Raw genomic sequence first — 18,112 nt, 5'->3', positions numbered from 1 at the left:
ATCTAATGTGTTTTGGTAATACAAAGGCTATTTTTATATAATACCTTGTGTGGAGTTTCCTTTGTGGTGGGCCTTGTGTGTTGTTGCTGGGTGCGCGCGCAAACGCTTTACACATCGCCTCAGAGATAAGCCTGACTGCTCGTGCCAAGCTACCAAGGGGGTGAGCAGGGGTTATCTTTGGCGTGTAACTTCCTTGCCCTGACTAGAGTGGTGGTTTCTGCCTGACTTTGGCGCAAGCCTTAGCCAACCAGAAATCCCATTTCTAACACAGCCCAATGAAAACTCATCATAGAATAGGATACCCTATAAAACTAACAGGGTTTATATAACTTGGCTCCAACATTTCACCTTCCTTCAGATGTAGAGCACAACTGCCATTGTCAGTTTCCTTATTCTCAGAGGCATTCTGTTCCTGTTCCTTATTCCCACACTTATTCCTTGTGTTGACTTTCTTCTGTTTATGCATTTTGTTAAACACCCTTATAAAATTCCCAATCACAACACAACCAGAACACGTTAGATTTTTTGCTGCTAGCTAAGTGTTCTCTACTTTCACACCTATAACATGTCTTTCTCCTTATCAGCTTGTTTTCTTGAATCACTACTACCATCACTCAACATCTGTGGTTCCCTATTCGGTTTTACTCGGTCTATAACATCCAAATTCCTTTCAGACTTACTCAAAGTTTTTCAATCAATCAATCAGACATTTGTAAAGTGCAGCATTGTCACCTCTAGGTGTTTTTCAATCAATCAGACATTTGTAAAGTGCAGCATTGTCACCCCTAGGTGTATTTTGGCACTGAGGGTGCCAGGTCTTGAGTCTCTTTCTGAAGTCTACCAGGGAGGGTGCTGTTCGGAGGTGGAGGGGCAGGTTGTTCCAGGTCTTGGCAGCAATGTAGGAGGAGCGGCCTCTGCTGCGGCTGTTGCAGATGCGAGGGATATGTACGAGAGGGAGTGAGGCGGAGAAAAGTTGCCTTGATGGCAGATGGAAGTTCAGCTGGTGGTTGATGCAGGTTGGTCCTTGGTCGTGAAGAGCTTAGTAGGCATGTGTGATTATCTTGAACTAGCATATTTTCTGGATGGGGTGCCAGCGAAGGCTTCTGAGGTGAGGAGGGATGTGTGCCCCATGAGGATGTCTAAGATGAGTTTGGCTGTAGCGTTCTGTATGAACTGGAGTCTTCTGAGGAGCTGGGTGGGGATTCTGTCTAGAGTGTTGCCGTATTCGAGGCGGCTGGTGATGAGAACGTACATGACTATTTTTCTAGTGCTAATTGGGATCTGTCTGAAGATTCTGCAGAGCATGCATATGGTATGGAGGCAGGAGTTGTCTGGGTTGACTAGTCATTTTGTGGTCAGTTGGCTGTCGAGGACGATGCAGAAGTTGCGTGCGTGGTCGGTCGGTGTGTGAGGATGTAAGCCATAGTTCTTCTGGCCACCAGCTGGGTTCACATGCAGAGGTGTTCATCCCCAAAGTCAGGACTTCTGTTTTGTTGGAGTTGAGCTTGAGGTAGTTGCCTCTCATCCAGTTAGCTATGTTGGTCATGGCATTGCAGAAGTTGGTTTTGGCGTTGGAGGGGTCCTTGGTGAGAGAGGATTAATTGAGGGTTGTCTGCATAGGAGATAATGTTGAGTCCATGGGATCCGTTGAAGTCTGTGTGGGGGGACATGTAGATGTAGAACAGAGTGGGGCTGAGAGATAATCCTTGTTGTATGCCGCTTTTACTGTTCTTAGGTGCGGAGTTGAAGGGCAGCAGTCGGATGCTCTTTGTGTGTCCTGTAGGGAAGGAAGCAATTCACTTGAGAGCGTTTTGCTGTATGTCGATGTTGTAGAGTCTTTCAATGAGTCTTGGATTAACTTATACTTAGAACGCATAATGACTTGATCTCGTATCAGCTGATCGTCCACTTTTCCAAAACAGGATCTGTCTAACTTCTGGAAAGCTAATATATAGTCATCTTTTGACCTCTTTTTGTTCCTGTTTTCATGTAAAAAAAACTAAAAATACACCTATTGATGGCCACACAGACAGTAGGATAATACTATGAATCCAAACCATCTAAAGCATTTGCATACACATCCACCCCATCTGCAGTCCTTACTTTCTTCACCATTGCCTGACTCCTTCAGGTACCACTAAATGCAATAAAATGCCTTTCTTTTGTTTGAAGTTAAAGTATGGTTTTCTATTGTTTCCATATAGTTAACAAAGTACTCCGTCCACTCATGCCACTTAAAGGCTGGTCCCCCTGGAACTAGCAACAATGGAATAGGTGGCACCAACATGTAACCCTGTGATGGACACATTTTAACCATTAATAACCTCCAACCAGGACTGTTTCTACCAATAGGCAAGACTAGGCGGCCGCCTAGGGTGGCAAAAGGGGGAGGGTGGCAAAAAACATGTGTGCGTGAAGGTCAGGGTCCCTTGGAAGACCCAGGTGCGCTTTGGTAGAGTCCTGTCCGAGGACGCAGAATGCACATCACTGTACCCCCGTCTTGAACACAGGGGAGGGCATCTTGAGTCCCCGAGGAGCAGCAGAGGAGCTAGACGGGCGGGTGGGGGTTATCATCAAGCAGGGTCCATGGCTCTGCTCGGAACGACGTTAGTTAGAAGGTGCTGAGACCTTCCCGCCCACACGCCCGCCTACACCTGGCCTTTAGCAGCGCCCGTCTCCCAGTGCCCTCCTCTAGGCGCTTGGACAGCCTCAGGTCGCCAGCTGTGGGCAATGCACAAATATTTCTATTAACGTCCATGCCGAACGGCAGTTGAAGACGTTACTCTGAACTTTGAAGTGCCTAATCCAATTTGTGTCATGTTGGTTTCTTTTTAAACATAAAATACTCAACATAAAATACTTTCCCATTTTCTGAACTGGTAATGGAGGTTTGCACTGCCTGTGTTTATAACACACAATATGTGGAGTTAAGCCAGCCCTTACGTGTCAATCGTTAGCAGGGCAGATAGCGGTTATTTGAGAGAGGGAGTGAGAGCGTTACTAGGAGCTCGATTCTTCCTTCAGAAACACCTGCAGTTCCCACCAGGCACGTGAATGCAGATGTGTGGCAGGCAGGCCCAGAAGCACTGGCCAGGTCCACAGAGCCTTTCATTGGCTTCGCATTTCATCCATTCCACAGAGCTGGATGGGGTCAATTTCCCATTAAGAAATTATCTTTGCCTTGGATTGCAGTCAGTCGGCACTCAGGAAAGGCATCCTCAAGGGCCGCTTCCCGCAGAGGCTTGAGGATATTGGCTTGGCAAGAAGGGATGTCTGTCCGAACCGGAACTAGACATCCTCCCACTGCCACCGCCAGGTCAACGCTGTCATTCCCGCAGGCCCCTTCTACTAAGTAGTAACGGTGCAACACTGCAGAAACGGTGCAACACTGCAGAACACTATGTGCCCGGTCCTGAGAAAGCACTAGAGACAGGCTTCATTTCTTAGCGCCGCCTAGGGCTTCTGTGGTAAACAATATGAAGTTTATTTCAACCACAATTGTTATTTTTAATGGCGTTATTTTGAAAATGTGCTTCTGATCAGTGTTGTTTTTGGATCAACGTCTCTCCCTTTTTAGCCCTGCTCCTGGTGCCAAGAGGAGAGGATGTGGGGTAAGGGCCAGAGATGCCAACATAGGAGCTGGGGAACCAGGTTCGAGCCTCCGCGTGGGCTAACCATCCTGATTCTGGGCAAATCACTTAACCTACCCGTGCCTACCAAAAATGAAGGTCCTTGTGTAACATAAGTGGCGCTCATGTAAAACGCTCCAATACCTTTGGGTCGAGTTTGCCTATATAAAACTGCAAAAAGTAATTGTGCATTGGGTACAAATCTGGCCTCGCTTTAGGCCCTCCAACGTGACTCCGAAGGTGTTCAGAAAATTACAGTAGGGCTCACTCCCACCCTGGCGCAGGCAGCTCAAAGGTTTAATCCTCACGGGCGCCATTTTGGAATGGGGGGCAGCTGAAGTAGACAGATCTACAAAATGTACCTGCCCAATCTCGATAAAGCAGGCACACCTAATATGATGGCGCTCCCCAGCTAGGACTTCTGGATGAAACAATTTGGAGTTAATGTCAGTTGCATAAAGTTTATATTTGAATTTCCTTCATTTGTGTTTAACAAGTGTTTCTGAGCATTTGGTACAGATTTAGGTCAACTTCACCCCTCCAAGCCATGTAGTGTTTCTAAGCCCTGGGCTCCACTTGGTAAACAGGTGTCTTGGGTTCAAATTGTAGCTGTTTTGTACACGAATCCCGGACCGCAGCAGAGCGCAAGAACAGCGGAAATAGGATGTGCCCAGGGAGGCAAATCCTGTGACTTTTCCCAGTCTTGTCACAATACTGTTCTGTGCTTTTGCTATAACTTTAAAAGCAAAACAATTTGGACACGGGAGGGGGGCGGCATTTTTCAATTCTCGCCTAGGGCGGCAAAACACCTAGAAACGGCCCTGCCTCCAACACTACAGATGGATTTGCTAGGAATCCCAAAATCAGGCTCCAATATGTTCTTTCCAGACTTCACAATCACCGGGATAACAACTTACAATCAGTCACCTTCCCATCGGTTGAATATTACTCAAAGAAATTCCTCCCAAAACTGTAGTACCTTCTTTCCAAAAACTGGCTACCCATGCCACCTCATACAAAGATGTACCTACCACTTGTCCTTTGGCGCAACCAGTCTGAAGAAAGAGAATCCACTGCACAGTAGATTTTTAATTTGACCTTTGCCACATTCCGCAGAGTAATGACGGCACGTTTTGTATGCAATGAGACCCTTACGTGCTCTGCAGTGTTCTTTACTATGCACAGTCGGCGGTCTAGATGTTTACTGCAGGTGGTACACTTAACCCGTACGTCACTGACACACACACCCAAGTAACTGTCGCAATGACCCACAGTGGCGTGTGCGTCAGCCTCACATCTCGGACACACAGGCCCTGTTAACAGCCGCCGTTGAACGCAGCCTAAAATGCCTCACTTAGATCTGCCGGAAACGATAAATAAGCTATTATATTCTTACGACTGCCCACATCCACTCATTCCGCAGTAAAGAAAGCCGCAGAGTTCCCAATTACATGTACGCCAATATTACGTCTTCCTTCTTCCTAGTATGCAAACATTAATTAGCGTATGAATTCTTGTGGGGTTGAGGTACTAGTCCCTACTTTGTGGGATCCAAGAGTCACAGAGAGAAGTGGAAGACTCTTTTTTTATTTAACCGCGCAAACAACCAATTTAAGCGTCCATTTCCTGCATCCATCCTGCTTCCCCTCCCCACAAATTCTTGATTCCAAGTTCCATTGCATCATAGAATGCAAGGACATGAATTGATACCCTGAACCAACTCTATAGTCTGCCTGCTGCTTTGACATTCTTGCAGATTTTTTAGCTCAGAAGCAATTCAACCTCCACTTTCACTATTCCCTGCCCCATTGTAATAAGTTATTTGGCTCACAATTTTCCTACTAATGTAATCGGTTTACTGCCTTTGGTTTTGCCTTAGGCCCTTCTCCCCCTACGCCCCTGGGATAGCTACCAGATTTCAGTTTGTGGCTAAATCAGCGGTCCTCGCTTCCCATCTGTAGGCAGGACTCCTGCCACCCTCTTTACCTCCATAGTGGTGGCTGTCTATTACAACAAGCAACTGCCTATTTCATCATTCTACTTCCCCTCCCCCCACGATGGCCCCTTCCCCTTGAGGTTTTGCTACATAAGTTGGCTGGTGCTCTACTACCCTACATTCATCTGTGTGTACTCATTCCTCTGAGTGTTGTTTCTGCCACTTCAGATGCCACCCAGGCTGTACCACTCCACTGCGCACCTGTAGGTCAAATTGATGCTCCACTTGCACATCTGCTTCTATACATAGAACTGACTCATAGAAAGGCCAGCTGCTTGTATAGTTGACGAATGCTACAGAACCCCTTTTGGGGTCAACAAAGGGCAGAACCAGGTTGACTATCTGTAGGGGTTACATATGGCAAAATCCCCTCGTACGCTCATATTTTTAGCCCTATTCCGAGGACCATCCAATAAACTCTATTCAGTCCTCTTGAGATAATTTTATCCATCTCTTTTTCTATGCACTCTGCCCCTCACCCTTTAACATCCCACATCATTCCTCAAAACACCTCAGCTCCTCCCCATCAGGTAGTTGTAGCCTTGACCAAGGACCTTGCGATCGCTTAGGAGGATGAATGATGAAGAATGCCACCAAACAGGTGAGTGAGGGCTTTCATCCTTTAAAAAGCTCTTCTGTTACATGACCATATCCGACGCATACATGTCATCCATAATTCTCTTTCCTTTATGGATTTACCAGACATACTTTGTGAGTTTTATGATACATAGGGGGCAGTACGTGCCTGGTTGTGCCTCTCTCGCTAGATCCCTCGTGTGAATGTAACCATAGCAACAATACAAGCCTGGCGGTGCACCTAATTGCCTGGAGCAGGCATTAATGGTAGAACCCTATCAAATGAATAGTTCCTGTGCCTTTGGTAAGATGACATTTGTGGGTTTTATTTAAGCAAATAACCTAGAAAAGCAAGTCCATCAACCAGTGTCCGTTCTGTCCTACAATCCACTTCCAACTGCCGCCACCGGGAGCCTTCGATTCAGAATTCGAACATGGAACACAGGAGGACACTAGAAGATGCACCCAAACAACATTCTACAAACAGGCGAGTACAAATGATAATATACCATAAAGAAATAATATTCTATAACCAACATCATAATAAAAGTGAAGGTAATTACAATCAGTAAATACATACGTACATTAAGTATACAGAATACAACACAGCCAGCAGAGCATAGCAAGATGAAGCGCGAGGAAGCTGTAATATGCATGACTAATGTATTTTAGAGCTGTGATGTGGATACTGGCACTAAAATGCCTTAGTCCAACCTCTGATGCGTGGTCCTTGGCAGGGCTGCCAATTCTACTCGTTACAGTGAGCGTAAAGGTTATTTTGATGAGGCAGATGAATAGGTTTTGGATCTCCCTTAAGGAGAGGGTTGGACTGACTGCTTGGAGCGAAATTTCACTATAAATAAAGAGAATAAATGTGAAATTAGAAACCCTTTGGTTGAGTTGATGTTTAATCGTGTTGATATTCGCCATCAACGAAGCGCAGAGTGGTGGCCTTTGGCACATGTTAGTGAGTTTATAGCCTTTTTGATGAGAAAGCCCATGGAGAGAGGAGCTAGGAATGTTATGAAGGCAAAATGTCCGAGGCTAGTGGTAGAAAAAAAAGGTCTGTGTAACTCCAGGCCTAGATCCAGATTTAATAATGTTTTTCTTTACACTGGGTAGCGGTCCGAGGAAAAGATAGAGCACTAAAGCAGTGCAAGGACTGTGTTCCCGAAGTGGTAGAACCTTTAGCTAGAATCTTGGATAACAATGAAGAGGCGAATTGTAAAGAGGTGCAGGTAGATTTTCTGAGCAGATGGAGCCAACAAGCTATATGGTTAACGAGAGCTGCCAATGTAGCTTTCGTTTTTGAGAGATGTAAAGCCATTCCAATGCGTAGTAGCCTTGACCTGGGCAACCTTGCTAAGAGGGAACGTGTGGAGCATTCAATGGGCGTTCGGTTTGGTCTTAAGCAAAGAGAGGGACTGGGAGGGCTGTTTAACGGGGTCCAGCGTACATGGCCCAGATACTGACAATAAAGGAAGGTACGCAGTTCCCCAAAGGAGATGGAGCAACGTGAGTGGAAACAAGGCGGTGAATCCTCCTTAACGAAACTAGAGTTTTCACACACCCAGCAAGCTAGGTGTCATGCTTCGTCATATGGACTCGCTCCTCGTCGGGTCAGCTGTGCAATACCCGACAGGCACCCATAAAGGGGCATTTTAGCGGAGATCTTCTGTTCCTGCCGTATGGTGCCGTGGGTGTGAGGGCCCTAGGGGTAAGTGTAGATGTGAGTGATTCTAAAAAAAGGTTGGATAATCCACAAGAGGAATTTAATGGAGTGGTCATCCACCTTATTAAAAAGACAAAAGAGAGGCTGCTTGCTGGCCCAATGATCCAGGGGAGCAATGCTCTACTCTAAAATTGTCGTCAACATGTTTCACACAGTGTGTTCAAATGATACTGTGCATGTAATCAGGACCTATAATAACTATCTACACATGGTGGGTAGGTGGAGGAGTTCCGTCAGATCTAGTGGTTACCTAGAAAGGGATGACAAAAGCAGACACAAACAGAAATGGTAATCTGTGCGAGTCGTTCTACAGTCATCTTAACAGCTCCACAACACGTGGTCCATCACAGAAGTGCAAAAGCGTGGGTGCAATGCACTAATCAATACATAGGAGTTAAGGATAAAACACTAGATGACAGGAAGGAAACGCAATCAAAATGAAAACTAGAACAGAAATCTCACCTAACTAGGTGATGGCGCTGGCTTCAACGATATTCTCAGCACTTGACACCTCAGTGTGGGGTGTCCTGTATATAGGGGAATAGAGCGGTAAACAATGACCTGCCAGGCCATAGGACCCATTGTGATGGTGCAAGGAACAAGCGAGTCCCCACTCCGAGAGCATGCGTGCCAGTAGCCTGCCCCGCCTGAGTTCCGTCAGTGTTAATTGGCAGAAGTAATTACCGAGCCCAATCGGGAACGATCGTAAAGTGTGCCAAGTGGAAACTGGTCATCACGGCGAGCCCCCCAGAGCAATCATGCTTTGATATGCGCTCAGTAGGGTCCTTCCGTAACCACCAGCCCCAACAGTAACTCCCCGGAAACACTGATCAGGGCGCCGGCAGGGTGCGGGAATGCCGGGCGCGAAAGTCCCTCCAGGGTAGGGACGCACTTAGGTAAACCAATCGCATTGCCTCAAAAACACACGAACACGCAAACGCACAGGCTGAAGCATACCCTCAGCACTCACCCGTCCGTAGTAGAACACGCGCCGGTAATCTACCCCTGCGCCAGGCTGAGAAACCGGAGCGGTTAAGGGTCGTCTGGGAGGTTCAAATAAGCCGCTAACCCGGTAACGACGCAAAGTCAGCTGGTAAGATTCAGCGCGGCCATGTGTTAGGTCATGAGGTGCAAGTGACGTGGCGCCAGCGTGTATAGTATGCTGGCCCAGCAACCCTGGCGGCTATATTGGAGGGTGTTATAATGACAGTAGTGTGTAATGTTGGAGTTCAGGGGAAGCTGTTTACAGTCAGTGGGGCCAGCAGGCCGACTTAAACGACGGAAGATACAATCCTGTCTAGCCAATTTTTAGGACTACAGTGAACTAAAGCCTGACACTTGTCACTAAAAGTATGGTATATGGAGGAAGAGTACTGTTTAGGTCATTTGGATGATTAAAAGTGTAACTGCTGATGTTAGCGCTAAGGTAGCGGCATCTCTGCCCAATGTGGACAGAAATGCTCAAGTCATCAATGTGTATGTGGGAGACAGGCGCATAAAGGCAATATTTTCAGTGTAATAGAAAGTGTAGTCACAAAATACAAAACATATCAGATGGTACAGTTTGTGGTGACAGTGTCTAATAAGCAACCTACATGACAACTATCTATTTGTAAGTGCAGCCCAGGGTATACTGTCATTAAGGCCGCATGTGGCAAGAGAGAGGCGGTGCACTCATCTCTGCTCCATCCTAAAGAGCGCTTGGTGAGTGATCTTGGGGTGTGACTCAAGAACCATCCATTTAAGATACTCTGCCTTGTGGTTTAGGTTCCTGAAATGTGTGTATAGCTTCGTTGTCATTTTCATACATCTCACATTACTTTTGTGTTCAATTATTCATAACTTAATTTGTCTCATCGTCATACCTATCCATTTTTTCTCAGAGGGACATGTTAAGAGGTATATACATCTTGGTGAATTACAATTTGTGTGTCTCTTAAGTTGCCATGTAAAAGTATCAGTCAATTTAATCTCCTTGAGGACCGCTGTCTGATCACAAACAGAACATGTCCCACACGGATAATGACCGGTAACTGGTGGTAAATCCCACAGGGTCCTCTGAACGCCTGATTCTTTGGTCTTAGGCCTGGTGTGTACAAGGATGTCTTCAAGGTTAGACGTGCGTTTAAAGGCAAATCTTGGTTGCAGGAGGTTCAAATATCCTGTATTAATTATTCCCCAGTGTTTTTTGATTGTTTTCTTGATAAGGGAGGAATTGTGTGTGAAGGAGGTAACACAGGTAAGTGTCTCTGAGGGTTCTTTTTCCGAGACCTGAAGCAACGCCTCTCGTGGGTTATTCATAGCTCTTATAGGAGTTCTTAACCTGTTGATCTGGGTAGCCCGTCTCTATCAAGTTACGTTGTAGATGTTGAGCCTCTGTTTTATAAATCAGACAGGGTACTGCAATTTCTCCTGATGCGGGTGATAGCTCTCGTATAAGAGAAGGCGGTTCCTGTCAGTGGCCTTCCTATATAGGGTGGTACCCAGGCCCGTGTTGGTGAGTAATATCCTCAAGTCAAGGAAAGGGATGCTGGAATCTGACACAGTGTGTGTGAATTTCAAGAATGCATTTGGTGTATGGATACAATTGCAAAATGCCTCACAGGTTGTTATATCCCCTTTCCATAATATGAGGATATCATCAATATATCTCCTGCATAGTGTCAGGTTGTCTCTGTATGCATTGGTCGGACTCATAATAACATCTTCCTCAAAGGTAGCCATGTATAGGCAGGCCACACTAGGGGCGAATGTACTCCCCATGGAAGTACCTTGGGTCTGGTGAAACAGTAGTGTGTCATATTCAAAAAAGTGGGCCAGAGTAGTGCAGCTCATGATGAAAGAGATGGTGGTGGCCTCCAAAGTGGCTTGTTGTGAGATGTTAGTATACCACGCCTCCACGTCCAAGGTGGACAGCAGGTCCACCCAGTCTCTAACCTCGATATTGTCAATAATGCGGAGGACATCGGTGGTGTTCTGCACAAATGAGGGTATCTTCCTAACCAAGGACTGGAGGAAGTGGTCGCAGAATTTCGAAAGGAGTTCAAACAATGACCCTATCCCTGACACTATTGGCCTCCATGGGACTGGTGTGATGTTCTTATGAATTTTAGGGAGGGTGTAGAAGTAAGGCGTCTTAGAGTTTTTTTTATTTAAATTTTTATTGCATTTTAGCACCAAACAAACACCGGTACATACAAAGTGAAGTAATTGTCAAGAGTACCCCCTCCAGTACATACATTATCATAGAGCCATTTCCTCCATGGCGGAATAGGGGTCCACGCATAACAATACTCATCATACATTTCCCAGGCAGTAATAAGAGACCAGTGAACCCAGAAAATACAAACAGACAGCAACAGGCAGCTGGGGATGGGGAGAACAGGAGCGCCACCCCTAAGGGGGAGAAGCCAGCACCTCCGCCGTCAACTGGGCCATGAGCGTTCGTCTTTCTCTCCGAAGCTCCACCGGCAGGGAGATGCAGATGTCTCCTCTGTACCTATTCCATGTCCCCCACTTTCGATGCCATTTCTTGGGGCAACCTCATCCTTTGAATACTGACTGTTCAGCAACCATGGCTGTATCCATGTCCTTTGCCCAGTCAATCAGGCGCAGGACCTTCGCAACCCCCCAATGTCGTGCAATATTGCGCTTCGCTAAAATGAAGCCCATAGAGGCCCATGTCTGTTTAGCGTGTGTTAGGCCAGTCGCCCCCCAGGATGTTGAGTAAGCATAGTTGGGGAGAGAATACAAGGGGTTTGCTTCCCGCCCTCTCAATTTGCTGAGCAATTGCCACCCAGTAGTCCTGAATATGCGGGCAGTCCCATAAAATGTGTAAAAAAGTACCCTCCTGATTTCAATGTCGGAGACAGAGCGGATCAGAGCATCTGCCTAGCCTGAACAAAAGATTGGCATCAAAGTATGCCCGATGGAGGATCCTGAGCTGGAGAAGTCGCATGCGGATAGCTATTTCCCGGGGTGAAGCTAGAGAGTCCCACCATATATCATCCTCCATCACCCCCAAGTCTCTCTCCCACCCCTCTCTCAATCTCAGCATCGGGTCGGCGAGATGGTTAACCAGCTTCAAGGGGGTCGCCTTCGTCAGGCGCCCATGCCACCCTAACTTTTTGGTAGCTGCATGCCAAATCTCGACCGTGCGCGCTGTGGAGCCTGTTAAATTAAGTTTGCGGGGGTTGGTGTAGAGTGCTCTGTTGTAACCGCCATGTCCCAGGGGTCAATGATCCGTACGGAAGTTAGGCTCATCATGAGGCTCAAACACCCAGCGATTGACTACACTCAGCTGGGACGCCTGTTAATATAGTCTGAGATCCGGTAAACCAATGCCCCCGTCAAACCAGCCCATGGTGAATTTGTTCATTGCGATGCGCGGCATACGGCCCTCCCATAGCAGTGCCCGCAATACACCGTCGATTTGGGAAAAATAGGAATCTGGGATTGGGATAGGGGTATTCTGTAGGGCATAAAGAAAACGCGGAATTGCTAACATTTCATCCAAGAAGAGTGAGAGGGAGAGAGCGCCAATGTACCGCGTCGGATTTAAAACGCTGAAGCAGTCCGAGTAAATTGCGTTAAAAAAAAAAAAAAAAAAAAAAAAAAAAACAAGAAGAAGAAAAAAAAAAAAAATATATAGATCGGGGTCAGGAGTGACGAAAATGCCCAAATATCAAAAACCCCAAGGGGCCACCGGAATATTAAAGCCCAGAAGACTCACCGGGCGGGGGGGGGGTGGGGATCAACTGGGATTTAGACCAGTTGATCTGATATCCAGAGTGGGTGCCAAAACGATGAAAAATATGGAGCACCTGTCGCAGCGACCGCGCAGGGGAAGCCAAGTATAGGAGGATATTGTTGGCATACAGTGAGATGAGATCCCCATGGTATGCCGTCCACTTGAGCCCCCGTATCTCTGGATCACCCCGGACCCATACCGCGAGCGGTTCCAAGACAAGGGCGAAAAGTAGCAGTGACAAGGGGCAGCCTTGACTCGTGCCCCGATGGAGCGAGACAGTGGCGGAGCGATGGTTATTAACAACGACATGGGCAGTAGGGTGTGTATACAATAGCCGAATCCAACAAATAAGTTTGGGTCCGAACCCCAGACGAGCCAAGACAGCGAAAAGAAAGTCTCATTCGATGGTATCCAATGACAAGAGAATCGCGTCTTCCTCTATGGTGCGGAGCCAGCTAAGGACCCCATGTACCCGACGTAGGTTACGGGCCGTATTCCTCCCCGGCATAAACCCGGATTGGTCTGGATGGACCAGGTCAGCGATATAGTGGAGGAGGCGATTCGCGAGGAGTTTGGCCAGAATCTTGGCCTCAACCGTCAAGAGGGAGATGGGGGCGATACGATTTGGACTCCGACAGGCTTGTTCGGTTTATGGATGACCACAATAGCTGCAGTGCGGATCTCTGCGGGAAGGACACCCGACTCAAAACATTCAGCGTACAAATTTAACAGGTGGGGAGCCAATAGAGTTGACATGGGCTTAAAGAGCTCAATGGGAAGCCCATTAGGGCACATAGCCTTCGAGGAACGGACGTCTTGTATGGCCCTTTGGACCTCTGTCACTGTGATGTCTGCCTCCAAGGTCTCACTGTCTTGCGGAGAAATAGCGGGAATGTCGAGCATAGCCAAAAGGTCAGCAGACAATGAGGCCTGAGACATGGGAGAACTAGAGTATACCTCCTCGTAATAACTTGCAAATATGTCAACTATGTGTTGAGGGTCGGTAATAAGGGTTCCCTCCGAGTTCGCTATCGCGCGAACCCATCTAGCAGCTTGTTCCAGTCGTTCAGGCCACGCCAAGAGCTTTCCTGTCCGCTCACCCTGCTCGTCGATCCTGTCCTGGGAGGCTAACGAGCGCACGTCAACATCTTCAAAGAGAAGCTGCCGATAGTCTTGCCGCTTGAGTGAAAGGCTGTGGCATGTAGCGAGGTCAGGATCCCGGGCGACCGACTCCTCCAAACTCGAGACCTCAGCCACCAATTCCAACACTCTCTTGGTTCGCTCCGCCCTGTGACTCACCATAAATGATAAAACCCTGCCCTTAATGACCGCCCCAAAGGCACCCCACAGCGGCACTGCAGAGTCGACAGAGCCAACATTTTCTGCAAAGAAATATTCGGTGTCTTTGCGGAAAGCGTCCCGGATGTGCGGAATTTTTAATGCCCACGGGTATATGGAAATGGAGCAGGGGCGTCCCCCACTGCGAGAGCCCAGAGTCGCCAGGACGGGGGAGTGGTCGGAGATCCCACGGGCCAGGCAACAGGACCGCGTGAAAAGCTGAACATGAGTGAATAGATAGTCTATTCTCGACTGACTACCGTGCACCCTGGAATGAAACGTAAAACGGGTGTACGACCGGTGGAACCACCGCCAAACGTCCACAACCCCCAGAGCATTCGCAAACTTAGACAAGTGAGATCCTCTCTGTGGGTCACCCCCCCCAGAGGAGGAAGGCGGTCTAGAGAACCCTTCATCGTGAGATTGAAATCCCCTCCCAGCACCAACACCCCGAGTGGCAGGTCCAGTAGCAGGGTCCCCAAGTCACGCAGCGTCTGGTGCTGCAATCCGGGAGGAGCATAACAGAGACTACATTAACACGCCCTTCCCAGGTGCCCGAAACTGCAGCGTACCTAGTCTTAGGGTATTTTGTCAGAAGGAAGTTAGCTTCCTTTCTAGTTATCCACCCGCTATTTTCAGCTTCAAAAACCAAGGTAGCTATCTCAGCTGACAGTCTAGGTGTAGGGTCCATGGTTAAAGGGGCGTAGTGGTTTGCATTGGCAAGTTGGCGTCTACACTCTGTCATAATCCACGGTTAATTGGATTACAATGGCTCCACCCTTATCCGCCGGTTTAATCAGGGCTCGACAAATCCACTCGCTAGCTCGCATTTGCGAGGGAGAATTGATGAGGGCGAGCTATTTTTAGGTCTTACTCGCCCTTTCTGGCGAGTAGGAAAACAAACTATCTTTTGTCCTCTGTCTTTAAAAACTGAGCAAAAGTGACAAGATAACAAGATTTAAAGGCATTTTTATTGCTCACAAAGGGAATGAACAATAAAGATGCCTTTAAATCTTGTTATCTTGTCACTTTTGCTCCGTTTTCAGAGACGGAGGTCAAGTAGGTTGCAGCGAGGTCGAGGGGATTTTCCAAGGAACTAGACCTGCAGGACTAGTACCATTTTTTTGATTTTTCGAGCCCTGGTTTAATAGTGAGGTTACGATCATTAGACAATGTCTTAGCTGCCTCTTTTTCAACATTAGATAGATTGTGGAAAGGCGGAGCTCTAGGGAGGTTAGTCAGCCCCTTGAGTACGGCACCCTCAAACGCTATAATCTCGGGAGGGATCATACTGCTGTTGGGAGTGAACCTTGATGGATTGAGCAGCCCAGTGTCATCTTGTTCAGGTGTGGTCTTGTCGTGAAAGAAGGCCTTAAGTCGTAGCTTCCGAAAAAAGTTTTGCAGTTCACACATCTCATTGAATTTGTCTGGTAAGGGTGTGGGAACAAACCCCAGACCCTTTTCCAGAACTGACTTTTCGGTAGTCGTAAGGAGTCTAGTAGAAAGGTTAACCACTAAGCCCTCCTTCCCCTGGTCATACTCCTGGTCTCCACTGAGTGTGGGGTCTGGTCCTGCCACTGTAACCCCTTCTGTGCTCCTCTTCTTCGCCCTCTTCCTTTGCCCCAACCTCTGCCTAAAAAAAGGGGGGTGGTTCTGTTTGGTGACAGTATGGTGAGGACAACTGGCAAATAGGTCTCTACGTTCATTGCTTAGGAAAAGGCTCAAAGTTCCTGAAGGGGAGTCTTTGGGGTAGTGGAGCATTTGGAAAGGCCGAAGGAAGGAATCATTCACAACTTAGCAGCTCAAACTTCTACATGGAATCTCTTGGGATACCTCCGGGTGAAAAGAACATCATGTTTTACAAGTATGGAGATGACATACAATTCTGCTTGCAGAGGAAATGCTGTAGTGACACAGGCTGCCAAAAACGTATCGTCTTGCCACCATTCAAGCCCAATGTCAAATGACTACTTCCAAATTAATCCCCTGATTTTTTTCCTAACCAGGAGTGACAACAGACTAGAGTGCAAGAATGTCACACCAACCATCAGGTGTCGGATGTTAGCCTCCATAGCAGCAGTGCTTCTCTAATTTCATACTCCCAGAAACATTTGACCCCAGCAACCACCAAGCCCAGCAAAACACCTCTGACTCAAAGACACTGTCAGCTTCAAGATGCACACTCAGTTTAGTAGCAATCCCACTTCCTTCAAAAAGTTAAGGCATACCTTCCCGTATTTTCCCTTCATACGATATTGTGCGACATGCTAGCTCGTTGACTTATCCAAGCAGATACTGTTCCACATTGTGTTCTACCTTCTCTAACTGATCAGCATTCAGTGGTATGTAATACACCATCACGAGGTACCCATTACTGTACCTCCTGGAAAACTATAATTGATATTGGTCCGATTATCCCTGACATACATATCAATAAGGAACACACAAAGCAAAAAAACAGAACTTCATTGGATTTCCCTGCCCATCCACATCTCATTTAATATTGAATGCTTCACCATCAAGGAAGTGAACTCTAATACCCTACTTTATCTGGAAGACTAAAGTGGATATCTCTGGTGGCTAGTGCAACGTATCTAACAATTATATCTCCAAGCTTAAAGTCAAGAAGGCCAGATGACTAGCATCCTTCTGGTAAGCATCCAAGATCTGAATCAAAATCTAGACACGCGGAGTTATAAATGTTCATCCATACCTCGATTTTCAGACGTAACTGAAGAAGTTGCTTTTTTAAGAAACATCTCAATTGAAGATAATTACATTTACTTTGCCCCACCAAGCCCTGAAAAATACAGTTGGAAAATATCCCAGCTATCTGTAAATAGGTTACACTCTCATCTCCCCTCAACATAACTCTCCAGTTCCCTTCACATACCCTTTGCAGAGTCAGTCAGCATGCAGTACATTTGCTACTTATGCTACGCCTCCCAGCACTGCCCGAAAACCTACACCATAAACCCTCAAGCACCACTTCTGGCAGTAAATTCTGATTTGCCAACAACTCCCCCCATTCTAGACTACTGCACCCTATAGCCAAATAATTTTTTTGAGTCCTTGTATAACACTTGTTCAGAGACTTTGTCCTCCAATATCTTCACTCTAGATTCTCATAGAACCCATCAAGCCCCCAGCCCTTTTTTAGGCCTCCCAATACTGCAAGTAGTAAACCGTGCACCAAAATAAAGCCCTGCTACTGACCTTCAAAAAGTGTAAACATCATGGAAAATACCACTTTCATGATCTGGCAAACTGATGCAATCAACTAATTATCATAAAACGTAATGATCTCTTCATGTGTTGGTGTATGCCTCATCACAAAAACATGCACAAAGATCATACACTTCACGTTTCTGCATTCCTTCCAATCAATTAACATAACCCATAATGTGTATCATCTTTTTTATATGTTTGGCAGCGCTTTCATTTTGTGGCTTTCTTTCACATTATTCATCCGTTGGTTTTCACTGTGACGCACCAGGCACCCCCCTCATGGTGACCTCTAGCAAGAGGTCCTCCCCTAACACTGCAAAGGCTTCAAACCTCCCTTACCCCCCTCTCTTGCCTTCCCATATCTTACACTAGTAGCTTTACCCTCTAGCCACAGTTACCACCCGTGGTTCCAACTCCAGCACAGTATCCACTTCCTTGCTAACACGCCGTTCTCCTGTCCCTCTTGCACCCTACCTCCTATCCCTCCTGTACAACCCCTCCATTCAGCACAGCCTCGTCCTAGTCCTCTAGCACCCATTGTCTTCTTGCCCTGCCATTCAAAAACCATCACCCATTCTCTTGCTTCTGGTGACACAATCTCCTGTATACTTCATCCAACGGGCCCTCCTCCTCTTTCTCCTGTTCTTCAAGGACACCCTTCTAAACCCCATTCCATTCCCTTCAGCACACCCTCCAAAATCTCTTCTCCTCTATCAAGCACCCTCCTACCCGGACTGTACCACCAACACACACACACACACACTTCCTGTTTCCAGCACACCCCAAACACTCATCTACTCCTTAATCTGACCGACCACAGTCCACCTTCCTTCAACACATTGTTCTTTCAGTACATACTAACT

The 18,112-nt window shown here is 47.0% G+C and overlaps 1 protein-coding gene across 1 annotated transcript in view; it reads right to left on the bottom strand.

The window, feature by feature from the left end:
* The window catches only part of LOC146830085 (uncharacterized), an 82,158-nt gene that overhangs the window by 62,990 nt on the left and 1,056 nt on the right, over positions 1 to 18,112 (bottom strand). The window lies entirely within an intron of this gene.

This window comes from Triturus cristatus, chromosome 5_1 (assembly GCF_964204655.1).
Source record: "Triturus cristatus chromosome 5_1, aTriCri1.1, whole genome shotgun sequence".
NCBI lineage: Eukaryota > Metazoa > Chordata > Amphibia > Caudata > Salamandridae > Triturus > Triturus cristatus.
This window is presented reverse-complemented; position numbering and strand designations above follow the sequence as displayed.